The sequence below is a fragment of the Zalophus californianus genome, chromosome 1 (genome assembly GCF_009762305.2).
Source record: "Zalophus californianus isolate mZalCal1 chromosome 1, mZalCal1.pri.v2, whole genome shotgun sequence".
NCBI classification, from domain to species: Eukaryota; Metazoa; Chordata; class Mammalia; order Carnivora; family Otariidae; genus Zalophus; species Zalophus californianus.
This window is the reverse complement of record NC_045595.1, coordinates 155,825,161-155,837,865: the sequence shown is the minus strand read 5'-3', so window position 1 is coordinate 155,837,865 and position 12,705 is coordinate 155,825,161. Positions and strand designations below refer to the sequence as shown.

The 12,705-nt window shown below is 42.1% G+C and overlaps 1 long non-coding RNA gene across 1 annotated transcript; it reads right to left on the bottom strand.

Annotated features, from left to right (window-relative positions):
- Positions 1–240: 240 nt before the first annotated feature.
- Positions 241–12,393, bottom strand: LOC113918224. Its single transcript, XR_003518484.2, has 3 exons — positions 12,176–12,393; positions 4,219–4,339; positions 241–400 (listed from the first exon to the last, which is right to left on the bottom strand). It is a non-coding gene; the product is annotated as an uncharacterized LOC113918224 (long non-coding RNA).
- Positions 12,394–12,705: the final 312 nt, after the last annotated feature.

The window sequence follows — 12,705 nt, the reverse complement described above, 5'->3', positions numbered from 1 at the left end:
CCATTTGTGATGGTGTTAAGATGTGAGTCTGGCCGCAGCTTAGGTTACATCACAGACATAATGGCACACACAGAGTAGACCCAAGCATTTTTCCCCACATCACTTTTATTTAATTCTAGATGGCCCTCTATCACCAACAGAGTGATTTAGGAAGTCAGAAAGAAACCCTTCCGAAGTGTTTGGCATGGCAGAGTGACCTGTAATCCGTGATTAAGATAGAAGGCATCAGAAGAGCTGAATGAGAACCACGGAAGATGAAAGTTTTTTCATGGCTAATACACCAGCAGGGTAGCGATTCTGATGTTATTTTTTAAGATGCTCCAGTCTGTTGACCCTCATTGTTTTCCCCAAGAGGGCCATGAAACGTGATCCACAAATCTATCCTTCTTGATCCAGATTTCTTAAAAAAAAAAAAAAAGAATCACCTCATTTCTAAAGGGAGAGCTCTGGATCCATTGGATGACATAACAAATACACAAATAGAGTTGGGGCGAAGGGTCCTATTTTCAATTAGAAGGAACATGTACCCACCACTCTTAAGGAAATTTTTCTCTTGTATCTAAAGGAAATTATTATTGACACAGGTTTGGGGGTGGGGAGCGCTTTTCTAGTGCTAGTCTAGTGCTAGTAAGGAAGCATGTGAACCCTAAACAGGGAACACCACTATGATTCTTCAAAAACACCCAATTCATGACCCCAGGAAATGCTGCAGGCAAGTGGGATGTCTCAGAGGCTCCCATCTTGACCCTGTGTTGAGCTCACTGGCATCCCCAAACTGATTAACACTTTAATCTTTGTTCTGAATGCCTAAGCCTTCTTGAGCAAGTCTTTGGACAAGAAGAGAACTGGAGAGCTGGGCCAGTCACCCTCTTGAAGTTCTCTGAGGTTAGCAAGAGGCCTGGTTCAGAGAACACCTGCGAAGGAGCTTTAAACATGGGTGGTGTTAATTAGATACACTTGAGATCAGTGTGGACTGGCGTTTCTCAGTGAACTTTCCATTTTAACTAAGCCTGATAAAAACAGAATCCTCTCCCCAACTCTGATAAACATTGGTCAGGGTGGGGGGACTGGGGCCAGAAGTAAGTGACTGTTAGACCAGAATTTTTTTGAAATAAGAGTTTCAGTGGTCAGTGGTTGGGGTCAGTGAGTTGTGGCCAGACCTGGAAAGTAAGCAGGGAGTCTCACTGTGAACTGGAACCAAATATAACCTGTTCAAAATGCTAGGCCCACACTCTTGGAAGAACACAAACTTAAGGAGCTTCCATGTCTTTCTGTTCACATTCTGAGCTTTGACGCCTACAGAAAATCCAAGGCATATGCTGTGATACCTTACCTCCTTTTAAGAGTCGAACCTCTCAGAACCTTCAAATTAAGCTCCATGAGCTTTGATTTCAGGGACTTCCCAAGACCCAGGGAGTGGTAAGAAATGGAGAGTGCAGTTATAAGCCAAAAGCAATGTTTTCTCTCACCATGACTGAAATGTGGAATGTGTTCAGGGTGAGAACACAAATAGATCTGAATGACCCCGACCATTTGAAAAAGGCCCAGAAATACCTCATGTATGAAGCTAAGGACCTGAGAGCGAATAAATAAAAGTGTTGCCAAATAGTGGCATAACCTCTCAAACCCTGTAATCCTTTTGTGTTCCCCACCATCGTGGTGAGTAGGAGAGTAGTTCTGAGGCACTGATCTTGTGACTCTCTACTCACAAAGTCTTCAGACCAGAAGGCCCAAATCCATGCATGCGATAGAAGCCCTTCTAAATCTAAACCCTAACAATTTCTGTAGCCTTAGCTCCCATCATATTTGTGGTTCCCCCAGACAGTGCTGGCCCATGGTCAGTGCTCCGTATAAGGGTACCTAAGGTAAAGTCTTCCATGTGGATAATACCTCATCTTTCAAGAACCATCCAGGGCTGTAGAGCCTTTTCTCACTCTCTCCTCCCCCAGATATAAGATTTATTATTATATACTTCTATAATAGCAACCATGAGACTTTGAACCCCTTATGCAACAAATACATCATTCTACTCTGTATCCCCAGAACCTAGCATAGTTCCAGGTATTCAGAGAGTACATAAAAAATACTGAATGCATGAGTGAATGCATGAATAAACAAGAAGCTGAAGGACAAGGATGTATAGTGCCTTAACCAAGAACATATTGTAGAACCAAGGCCAGGACTGAAAATTAAATATAAAAATGTTAGCCTCTGCTCTGCTCAAAACCCCAGCACAAATCTATGTTACATGAATCCTTTTTTGCTTTGTTTTGCATTGAATATCTATAGCTATATATAAAGTGAACGCCTGGTGAGTGGGCGGATGGTGGTGTTCACTCTTATTTAGCGTAATGTGAATATGTCAGAATTACAGAAAATAGAAAGAAAGAGGTTTATGCAAAGCTGTCAGTTCTCATGTCTGTTTTTTTTTTTTTAAATCTGAGATGGTGCCGAGATGGTTCAAACTTAATATTCACAACCATTTTATCACATTAAATATGATCATTAGCAAACAGTATTTGGATGGTAGCTATTTCCTAACTGACAATAGCCATCCGGTGGTACCCACTTTCCCATATGCCTTGGACTGATACAATTCAGATAGTCTGGAAAACAGTGGGAGGAAGGAAGCAATTAGAAATGAAGAGGAAGCTGAGGGCAGAGGATAGGCACCAATTTTATCTCACATAAGAATATCCCTATACCTATTCTTTTGAAACTTATGGGTGGGGACAGAAGTACTATTTTTAAGTCTGTTTCATATCCTCAATTGGCATGCAGTCAAGCCCATAGGATGAGTGGCAGGAAACTTTGAGGGTGGGCACTAGTGTTTAAAAAAAGCTCAGGCCATAGTCTAAGAAAACAGGAAGAAATTACTCTAAAATACTGTGGATATGGAAGAAGCTGGAAAAGTGGACAGTGGTAATGCTAAAAAATCAGTGTAGCATGCAGTATTTTATAACAGCTCCCCACCCACCCTTCACAACACTGCACTGCCACCAGCAATATCTTTATCATGTGGGCTGGAGGGCTGACAGAGAGGTGAATGGGTGGGAAGGAGGCCTGCCCCTTGCAATTTCTACGCACTGCAGAAGATTCTCGGGCAGTAGCATCACCCAGAAAGACAGAAGGAAAGAAACAATTTGTCAATAATTTGTGAATACTGAGGATCCAAAGTGAGAACGCTTTGTTGCAGTCTTAATTTTAGGACTAGCCCGTTACAAACACTGACTGGTTGTTCACTAAATTCCTGTCCTTTCTAAGCATTCCACTGCATTACATTACCCAACACCCCACCACCACCACTACCATTGGGTGGTTCTGGCCAAAGGAATACGGGCAGAAGTGGTTGATGCCATTTTCCCGGGCCCACGTTGTAATCCATCGCTGGGTCTTTCCTCGCTCACAACCTGTGTGGAGAGGAATCTGAGCCTCTAGAGGAGGGTGGTGCCCCCAAACGGGTAAGGTCTGGGTCCTTATATGATCTACTTCTAAGGCGGCCTACCAAACACAACACTCATTCCTCATGAGCCATTTGGATGTTGGATGTCATTCTATAAATCCCCTGAGGCATGGAAGTTTATCCCTTGCAGTAGAGATGTAGCTGCTGCTTCCAAACCTTTTACAAAAATGACTCATAGTGTCTCACAAACCATGTCCTCCCATGTACTGTCACCCTGAGGAGCATCTTCTTCACATCTCCCTCCCTTATGGGGTTTGCAAGCAAACTGTCATTCAGAACGTCAAAAACTCACATGTGGCTTGAATAGTAATGATATTTAAATAGCCAAGGAATCAACAGAGCAAGTTTTTGGAGAGAAGGTATAAAGAAGTGAAGGGACATGATGAGCAATGCTTTTAGGCATTGTGGCATTCTTTTTGCCATTGATGCAGACATGTAATTTCAACTAAAGTGCCAGGTTCAAGTGCATGCAGCCTTCCCCATAGTTCCCGAAAGCTCTGGGATTTAACTAGAATAATGGGGCAATTTAAACAGCTTTCAACTCTCAATTTAAAGCTGGATGTTGAAGTGAGGTTATTAAACAAATAAATAGACAAATAATGAATCTCTGCATATCTGCACTGTAGTCATGGGGGTTTAGAAGTTGGAGAGGGACTAGGGGACACATACAACAGGGATGCTGGTGAGCAAAGGATTTCCTCAATGTCCTGTTGCATATTTGAATCTTACTCTAGCTACACAGCCCCCTTACTTACCTGAGTGATAAATGGGGAAGTAGGACTCCAGGCAAGGGCGAGAGTAATCTCTAAAGTCTGATGGTTCCCCCACATGCATTCTGCTCATTACTTGCTCTCCGTCTGAAATTTTCTGTTGTCTCTACCCAAAGATAAAGAGGAAGTTCTTTCTTCAACAAAGATGATCCTGTGGCTAATTCCCTTACTGCATTTCCTTTCTTTTCTACTTCCCCTGTGCACTCAGGCCATGTAGTAAATACAAAGATAAAAGTTCATTTAAGAACTACTCATGATTACAGAGTGAAGGAGATCTGTGGACCTGCCCCAGTCATTGAGGGAACCAAAGCGCTGGGCTTCAGACACACAGCCAGCCAAGCGTTCCCCGCTGGTGGCTGGGGCAGAAGAAAGGGATTCTGCCTACTCATCCTTGCCTGGGGCAGACAATCAACTGCTAGGGACAGAAAAACAAACTGTTGGTGACTCTTCCCCGCCCCATTTTCAGGAAGATTTCTCTGAGTGTCCTGAATGACCCAACCCACAGGGCACCATGGTCACAGTTAGCACACGCTAAGCCATGCCTTTGACCTATACCTCTTCCCTCCCTGGATATCTTTTTTTGAACCTGTTTTTGGTTTAGAAACCTCCCTTCCTCCATACACACACCTCTTAAATATTGCTTTCTAGCAGATTTCCTGCCAGCTACTTTCCTTTCCATCTCACAGACACCCCAAACAATGGTGCTAACACAACACGGAGGAAAGATCCCTAGGGACAGTTTGAAGAAAAATTTCCCAAGAAAACTACTCATCGTTAATTATATTATTGTTCACAGATATATTCACTTCCCTATAAGAATCCCACCTATTGCTGTTAAGCTCAGCTGTGTGATTAAACTTGAGGTAAAGGAATGAGCGCATACATGATTTATGCTACCACCTTCCAGAAGCTTTAGGAAGCACTATGAGATTCTGCCAGATTTTTTTTTCTCTGCTTCTGCCTCCTGCCATGAAAATGGTACATACCACACAGAGATTTCTTCTTTAGCTTGGATTGGGGAATAAAAAGACATAGGGAGCAGAGCCAGATGGATTTAAACAGAGACACAGAATCTGTAGCCAACCTGCAGCCACCAACATATAATGTTGCCTGTTGTAAGCCACTGAGATTTTGGGGTTGTTTGTGGATACAGGAAAGCTAATTAATATACCACCTGTTAAGGAACATTAGGTATGGATTTTGTGAATGAGAGATGACATTTATTGGGATAAACCCCTATAAGGTTTTTGGGTTGTTTGTTATAGCTGTAAGTAACAACCCTAAATGTGCCAAACCCCTTCCCCTTTCAATAACCTCAGCCACTCATTAGCCCCTGAAATGGTGGAGCTATGATAAGGGAGAGGGGAAAGATACCAGATCCTCAAACCGGGTAGGATTAAGAGGAACCAGCTTGAGACTTCAAAAAGTCGGACACTGGTAAACATCCACCACTTGCATCTATGGTAAGTCAAAGCATTACAAGTAGAGTGGGGGTAGCTTTAGTGTGTATCTTTGTAATAGCTACAGAGAAAACTTGGCTTTTCTTTTTTATCTTTAGCCTATTTTACTCCCAGATTTGCTAGGTACTGTTTCTTAGCAACATGATTTTGGAAGAAACATGGTCCTTTCAAGCTGGCACTGCAACCTGAAGATGGTCTTTCCAATGACCTATTCCCTAAGAAGCTTCTTAGAGTCCCTATTTCTCACTCAAATCTTTTGAGTTATTCTCTCTCCATGATTCAAGTGTATGTCAACCTTTCTACATGCTTTTCTCTAGCCTCTGTTCTTAATTAGACCTAGGATTTCTTATCCAAGCAGTGCCAGCTTTACTTTTTGGTATCTACTTTTGTCAATTTACTCCTCCTTTCTATCTCCCTCCTCCTTATATATCCATCTTCACACTCACCTATACCGTTATACTGTTAGGAGACAGTCCTCCACAAATCCTTTATGTTTCTGCACGTTCTGTGAGCAGAAGCACTGACAACTTTTTGTTCTAGACTATCTTTTCAAGGATGTATATAGCAAACGGCCTTGGAAAATCAAGATAGTGTCTTGCTCCAGAGAAGAGGGTAGGTTTATAAAGATAATGTCTTCCTCCAGGGTAAATGTTGGATGGGTTTGCTTGTAGCCCACTATAAAAGATTGGAGTTGCCTAAGCTCAGGGTTCCTCAGCTGTGAAAAACAAAACAAAACAAACAAACAAAAAACACCAACTGTCACTTCACAGCATTCTTCTATGCCTACCTGTGTCACCGTTGGGAGTCTTAAGAGGGCAAGGGAACTGGCACAAACATGAATCTCATTCCGACTGATGTGCTGTGAGAATAAAATCTTTTATCTCTCACCCAGAAGTCTCATGTCTTCTGCCAACATCCGTAAAACTATGGCAGGTAATTTTTTAGCTTTCAAGTTGGGCAAAATCGTGGGCCTTTCACAGTTCTTGATATATACCACCTTCTATATAATTAAAATTTAAATTATGATATGTAATTTATCATAAATTAATATCTGTAAGTATACATGTTTTTATGTATTACGTAAGTTCCCATTTCCTTTAAAAATGGTGTTGAAACAATATACCCATCTGGTGTCTGGGTGGCTCAGTCAGTTAAGCATCCACCCTTGGCTCAGGTACTGCTCAGCGGGGAGCCTGCTTCTCCCTCCCGCTCTGTCCTGCAACCCCCTCCTTGTGCTCTCACTCTCCTGCTCTCTTCGTCTCTCAAATAAATAAAATCCTTTAAAAAAAACACACACACACAATACACCCACAACACACACAAACACATTATCATTGTATCCCCCCAAATTTAATGTAATTCCTCACTTTTGTAAAAGGTCAGTTAAGGGACTGAATGAATTGAAAACCGGGGAAAGAATTATGTATTTTTGTTACAGAATTATCAACCCATTTATACTCTAGTTACTACTGAGCCTCTCGACAGAATGGAAGAAAGCCAATATTGACTTCGGGCCTCCAAAACAGCAACCCAGTTTTAGTTGATGTCCCCCAGAAGTAGATGCATTGGTTTTATTAAGAATGTATGGAGGCGGGTGGGGGGATGGGTTAGCCCGGTGATGGGTATTAAGGTGGGCACGTACTGAATGAAGCACTGGGTGTTACACGCAAACAATGAATCATGGAACACTACATCAAAAACTAATGATGTAATGTATGGTGGTTAACATAACATAATAAAATAAAATAAAATAAAATAAAATAAAATAAAATAAAATAACCATTTCAACATAGAAAAAAAAAGAATGTATGGAGGCATCTCATCTCTACTTATCAGGGACAGGGTTGGGAATGTGTCCTCAGTGAATGCTTTTGACTGCCTAACCCTGACAATTATAGCGCTATAAACATTGGTTCTTGAGTACCTCATTCAAAAAAATATTTTGAACACCAATTCTTTGCAAGGAAGTACTAAGCTTTTGGGATTTAAACATGTAAACAGGCAAATTATAGTTCAGAAAGTAGTAAATGGTAGAATACAATTTAAAACTCCGCAGAAGCAGAGAAAGGTACCCAGTCCAAAGGCGGGGGGGCAACCAAGCCTAAGGACTGAGGCAAGGGGTAGGTAAAATACCAATATTTATATCCTTACCTGATTTGGGGGCCTCATCTACTTTTATTTTACTTCTGGCTTTTAGACCTGGATTTTACTGGATTGATGCAACCATCCATTCCTTTTTTCTCTGTCCTGATACCCTACTTTAGCTTTTCCTACCAGCCTTTTGCTCCTATAAAAAGTCCTTGATTTGGTTTTCATCCCTCATAAAATTTTGTTTCAGGCTTCTTATTTTAATGTTCTCCTCTGGTTTTCCCTGAGGCTGACCACACAGTCATCCTTGTTTGGTTCTAGTTCAGTCTGTGGCAGGGCCTCTATGTCTCTAAAAGCCCCCTGCATGTGTATAGTGTGCAGACATGTTTAAGAACCCGTGCCCTAGGACCTTCTACAACTCCAGCAATTCTGAATTGAAATGGATCATGCATACCATCAGCTCATCTTGTAGCTGGTTTTTGCCCAGTTAGTTTCTCGCTACCTTACCTTGACTCCCTTTCCTCCCACTCTGCATTTTGACTTTATGGAGAATAGAGGAGGCCTGGCTAGGACTGTATGTTGTTTTGATTAAGAGTTAACGGTGTAGTTCCAGAGAAAGAAGTAGAACCCCGGTGTTTTTTGTCTCTATCAGTAGGGCTTGCATATGTCTCACAAGGTGTAGAAAATCATAAGCAGGATTTAATGCTAACCTCTGTCCATCCTAGACCCAGTGGAGAAGAAAAGGGAGGCGGGGGGAGAGAAAAGGAGAAAAGATTACAGCTTTCCACCTCCCCTAGTAAAGTAGCACAAATAGAATGTGGAGAAGAGACTGGGAGTTGCCATGGCAGCCTGAAGCTCCCCACAGAAACCATGACCTTCCTTGTCCAACTGCGGGAGGAAGGATCCCTTTCTTAGTAAGTCCCGGCAGATACTATGGTGGCTTCGTGGACTAGGGGTGTACGCCTGCTCCAGACAGATAGCCATAGTGATGGGCTCTATTTATGCAGCAAGCAGCACATTCCTACTGAATGTGACAAGACATCCAGTGGCTAGGACGCCCAAATAGAAGAAACCCACCAATTTCTTAAAAATATGTAACTATTAATCAACCACACTCTTATATTTCAAACAATCATTTTTCCATGTAAAGCCAAGCAGCTGAATTCTAATCATGTTGCAGCAGTCAGATTTATATTTAAGTCTTTTAGCCTGCCAGCTAATTTAGGAGATAATCTAAAAACCAGAGAAAGTATTATTACACCATGGTGTTTATTTGAGTATCTGGACACTAATAAAAGCACTGCCTTGAGGATTCCTTCCAATTAAAGTTGCTGGTGGAGCACTGAGTGGGCTGAGTGTGTCCAGGCATCCCTATTTTCATGCCCTGTAATCTGAGGCCTGGGGGCTGCTGTTTGATCAGTTGATCAACTATTCCACTGTCTATTTGATTCATTAATTTATTAAACATTTATTGAATGCCTAAGATGTGCTAAGGAGCATGCTAACTGGTAAGGATATGGAGATAGGTAATGAGAAAAAAGACACCATCTCAGGAAGTTTTCAATATAAACAAGCAGTTACAGTTTCAAAACATTGTGATAAGTGTTATAATCACCAGATAAGAAGTGTGTGTATATATATATATATATGTATGTATAAAGAAGCATAAGTATGTATAAAGGAGCAAATACCCCATTTCTGCTGGGGGTGAGAAGAGACTAGAGTCAGGGAAGAAGTTAATGGTGGCTGAGCTCAGTTTCAAAGGATTTAGTATGAATTTCTCAATTGTAAAATGTTGGGGTGAGTGTGTAAGCAGCAGGGATTACACAAGCTAAAGAAGCATGAAGGTATGTGGCGCAAATGATGTGTATGGTGAAGAATCCGTGTGTGGGTAGGGGGCGCTGGTGAGAAAGAAAAAGGCCAAATTAAGAGGACCTATGTCATTGTGCTAAAGAATTAAGATATTATTCTGCATATGATGGGGGAGGGGAGTTAAAACAAGATACTGCTTTGATCAAGTCGTGTGTGTGTGTGTGTGTGTGTGTGTTTCAGAAAGCCTTCAAACACTGGGAGTGGGCAGTCATGGTACATGGGCTCTGGTACTCTGCTATGATTGCCGACAGGGACGCTAGCTAAGAAATAACGGATGATACGATTGTGACATGTACCAGTGGTCGGACTTGGAGATGTGAGAAGATATTTCCGAGAAGTGACGTGACAAGAGGACAGTGTGAATGTGGAGATGAGGAAATGATGAGGTTTATGTTCTGGCTTGGGTACTTGGGTGAAGAATTTGTTCACCGAAACAGGGAACATGGGGGTTGGAGATGATGAGTTCCTTGTGAATGGGGTGAGTTTGCAGTGCCTGTGGAACATCTAGAGAAAGATATCTGATGGATAGCTCCATATACGAAGAGTGATTTATGCTGATGATGTAAATTTGGAACTTGTGGCTAGAAACTAAGTCGTTCATCAGATCTTCCAGGCAGTATATTAAGGGATTAAATACAAAATTCTAGACTGGTGTTTCTCAAGTTTTAGTGTTGTGTAGTCACGTGGGGATCTTCGGTTTTGATTCAGTAAGAGTGGGGTGAGCCCGATATTCATCATTTTGAACAAGCTGCGAGGTGATATTGATTCTGCAGGTTTGCAGACCACATTTTGAATAGCAAGACTCTGGAAAACATTCTAGGGTTTAAGGACAGTCAGATGATGAGAAGTCCACAAAAAGGACTGAGTAGAGGAAGTCAGAGAGTCAGGAAGAGAAAGGAGGAAAAAGGAGGCGTGCTGTCTCAAAACCCAAGGGTAGACAGAGTTTCACAAAGAAGAAAATGTTCAACAAAGTCAAAGGCTGCTGACAAGTAGAATTAAGACTGGTAAATATCAAATGAAAGCGGCAATTTGAAGGTAATTTTGAACTTAGATGGGGCAGTTTTTGTATCACGAAGAGAACAGAAGCCTTTTGTAGTGGAGGGCTAAGTAAATAGTAGGGGAGGAAACAGAGAAAGTGAGTTGGGCTAATTTTTGTAAAAAAACAAAACAAAACAAAAACTTGGCTGTTATAGGACACAGACAAATTGGGTGATAATTTAAGAGGACAAAAGGTTGAAAAAATATCATCATTTTTATGATAGAAAAGACATGCGGTTTGTAGTAAGCACAATATTTTTCTCCCCCCCCAAAAAAAGACATTCACATCCTAATCCCCCAGACCTGTGAATATATTACCTTATATAGTAAAAGGGACTTTGCAGGTGTAATTAAATTAAGGATCTTGAGACAAGAGATTATCCTGACTTATCCAAGTGGCCCTCATGTAATCACAAGGGTTAAAAGAAGGAGGCAGAAGGGTCAGGGCCAGAGGAGTTACGACCACTCAGGTGGGAGTGATGCTGTTACTGGTTTTGATGAGGAAACAGGGCTTTGAGCCAAGGAATGAGGGCAGCTTCTAAGAGCTGGACAAAGCAGGAACTGATTCTCCCTTTAGAGCCTCCAGAAGGAACGAAGCACTACCAATATCTTGGTTTTAGTCCCATGAGACTTCTGAAGTCCAGAACTGTTAAGCTAATGAATTTATGTTGTTTTAAGCCAACAAATTTGTCGTGATTCATTACAGCACATAGAAAACTACAGCTGATCCTTGAATGACTTGAGGGTTAGGGCACTGCCCCCTGCACAGTCAAAACTCTGCATATAACTTTTGACTCCCCCATATATAAGTATAACTTAACTACTTATAGCCTACTATTGAACAGAAGCCTTACCAATAGCGTAAATGGTCAATTGACACATATTTAGCATATGCATTATATACTGTATTCTTACAATAAGGAAGAGAAAATAAATTACAGTGCTGTACTGTAAAAACCCATGTGTAAGTGGACCCACACAGTTCAAACCCATGTTTAAGGGTCAGCTGTAGTACAGTGATCCTTAATATGATAAGGAAAAGAACCAAAGGAGAATCGGGATGTGTTATATCAAAAAGAAGAAAGGAAATAGAAATCCAGCAAGATACAACTACTCTGAAGGTCCAGTTTTCTCTAAGACTTTATATGAGATGTGAAGCTATGGACAGAATAACTATCCACCACCATCTCTTGTGCATCATTCCAACCACTTCTCTAAGAATACACATCATTGGGGGCACCTGGGTGGCATAGTCAGTTAAGCGTCTGCCTTGATCCTGGGGTCCTGGGATCAAGTCCAGCATAGGGCTCCCTGCTCAGCAGGGGTGGGGGGTTTGGGGGGTGGGGGTGTGTGTCTGCATCTCCCTCTCCCTCTGCCCCTCCTCCCTGTTTGTGTTCTCTCTTTCTCTCTCATAAAGAAATAAAACCTTAAAAAAAAATAAGAATACACATCCTCAGATCCACTCTTGGACTGTCACAGATTACCCTGTTGCAGCTGTCCCCAACTCTGTTACTTCCAGATCTTCTCAGACCCAATCCAGTTTTCTTGGATGTCCGCTCCAGTCTCTTTGTGAACACCTGTCATGATGGTTATTTCCTTTCCCTGAAGAAGTGGGAGAGATTCCCTTGCTACCTCATTTTACACATTCTCTGTCTGAATGCAGTTTATTCCTCATCAGGTTCACATTCATACTTTCAAGGTCCCCTCATAGCACACCCAGACCCTGCCACGCCTCTGCCCGGAATCGGGTACTGGGGCTGCAGGAGACCACGACGCCCTCCTTGTTTCCATGGAGACCCTACGTGACGTGAAGTCTGGTCTACTCCCGGGCTGCGGGAAACCCGAGCATTTGTATTTAAATGAGGGAAAGTGGGGGAAGGGATAGTAAACGAGGAGGGGAGGAAGCCGGAGTAGCGAGGACGGTGGAGGTGAGCCTGTGAGTGTTCAAGGACTCAAACGGGAATAGAAAAATCCCGGGACGCAGTCACCTGGCGCTCTCAGAAATCAAAAAGAA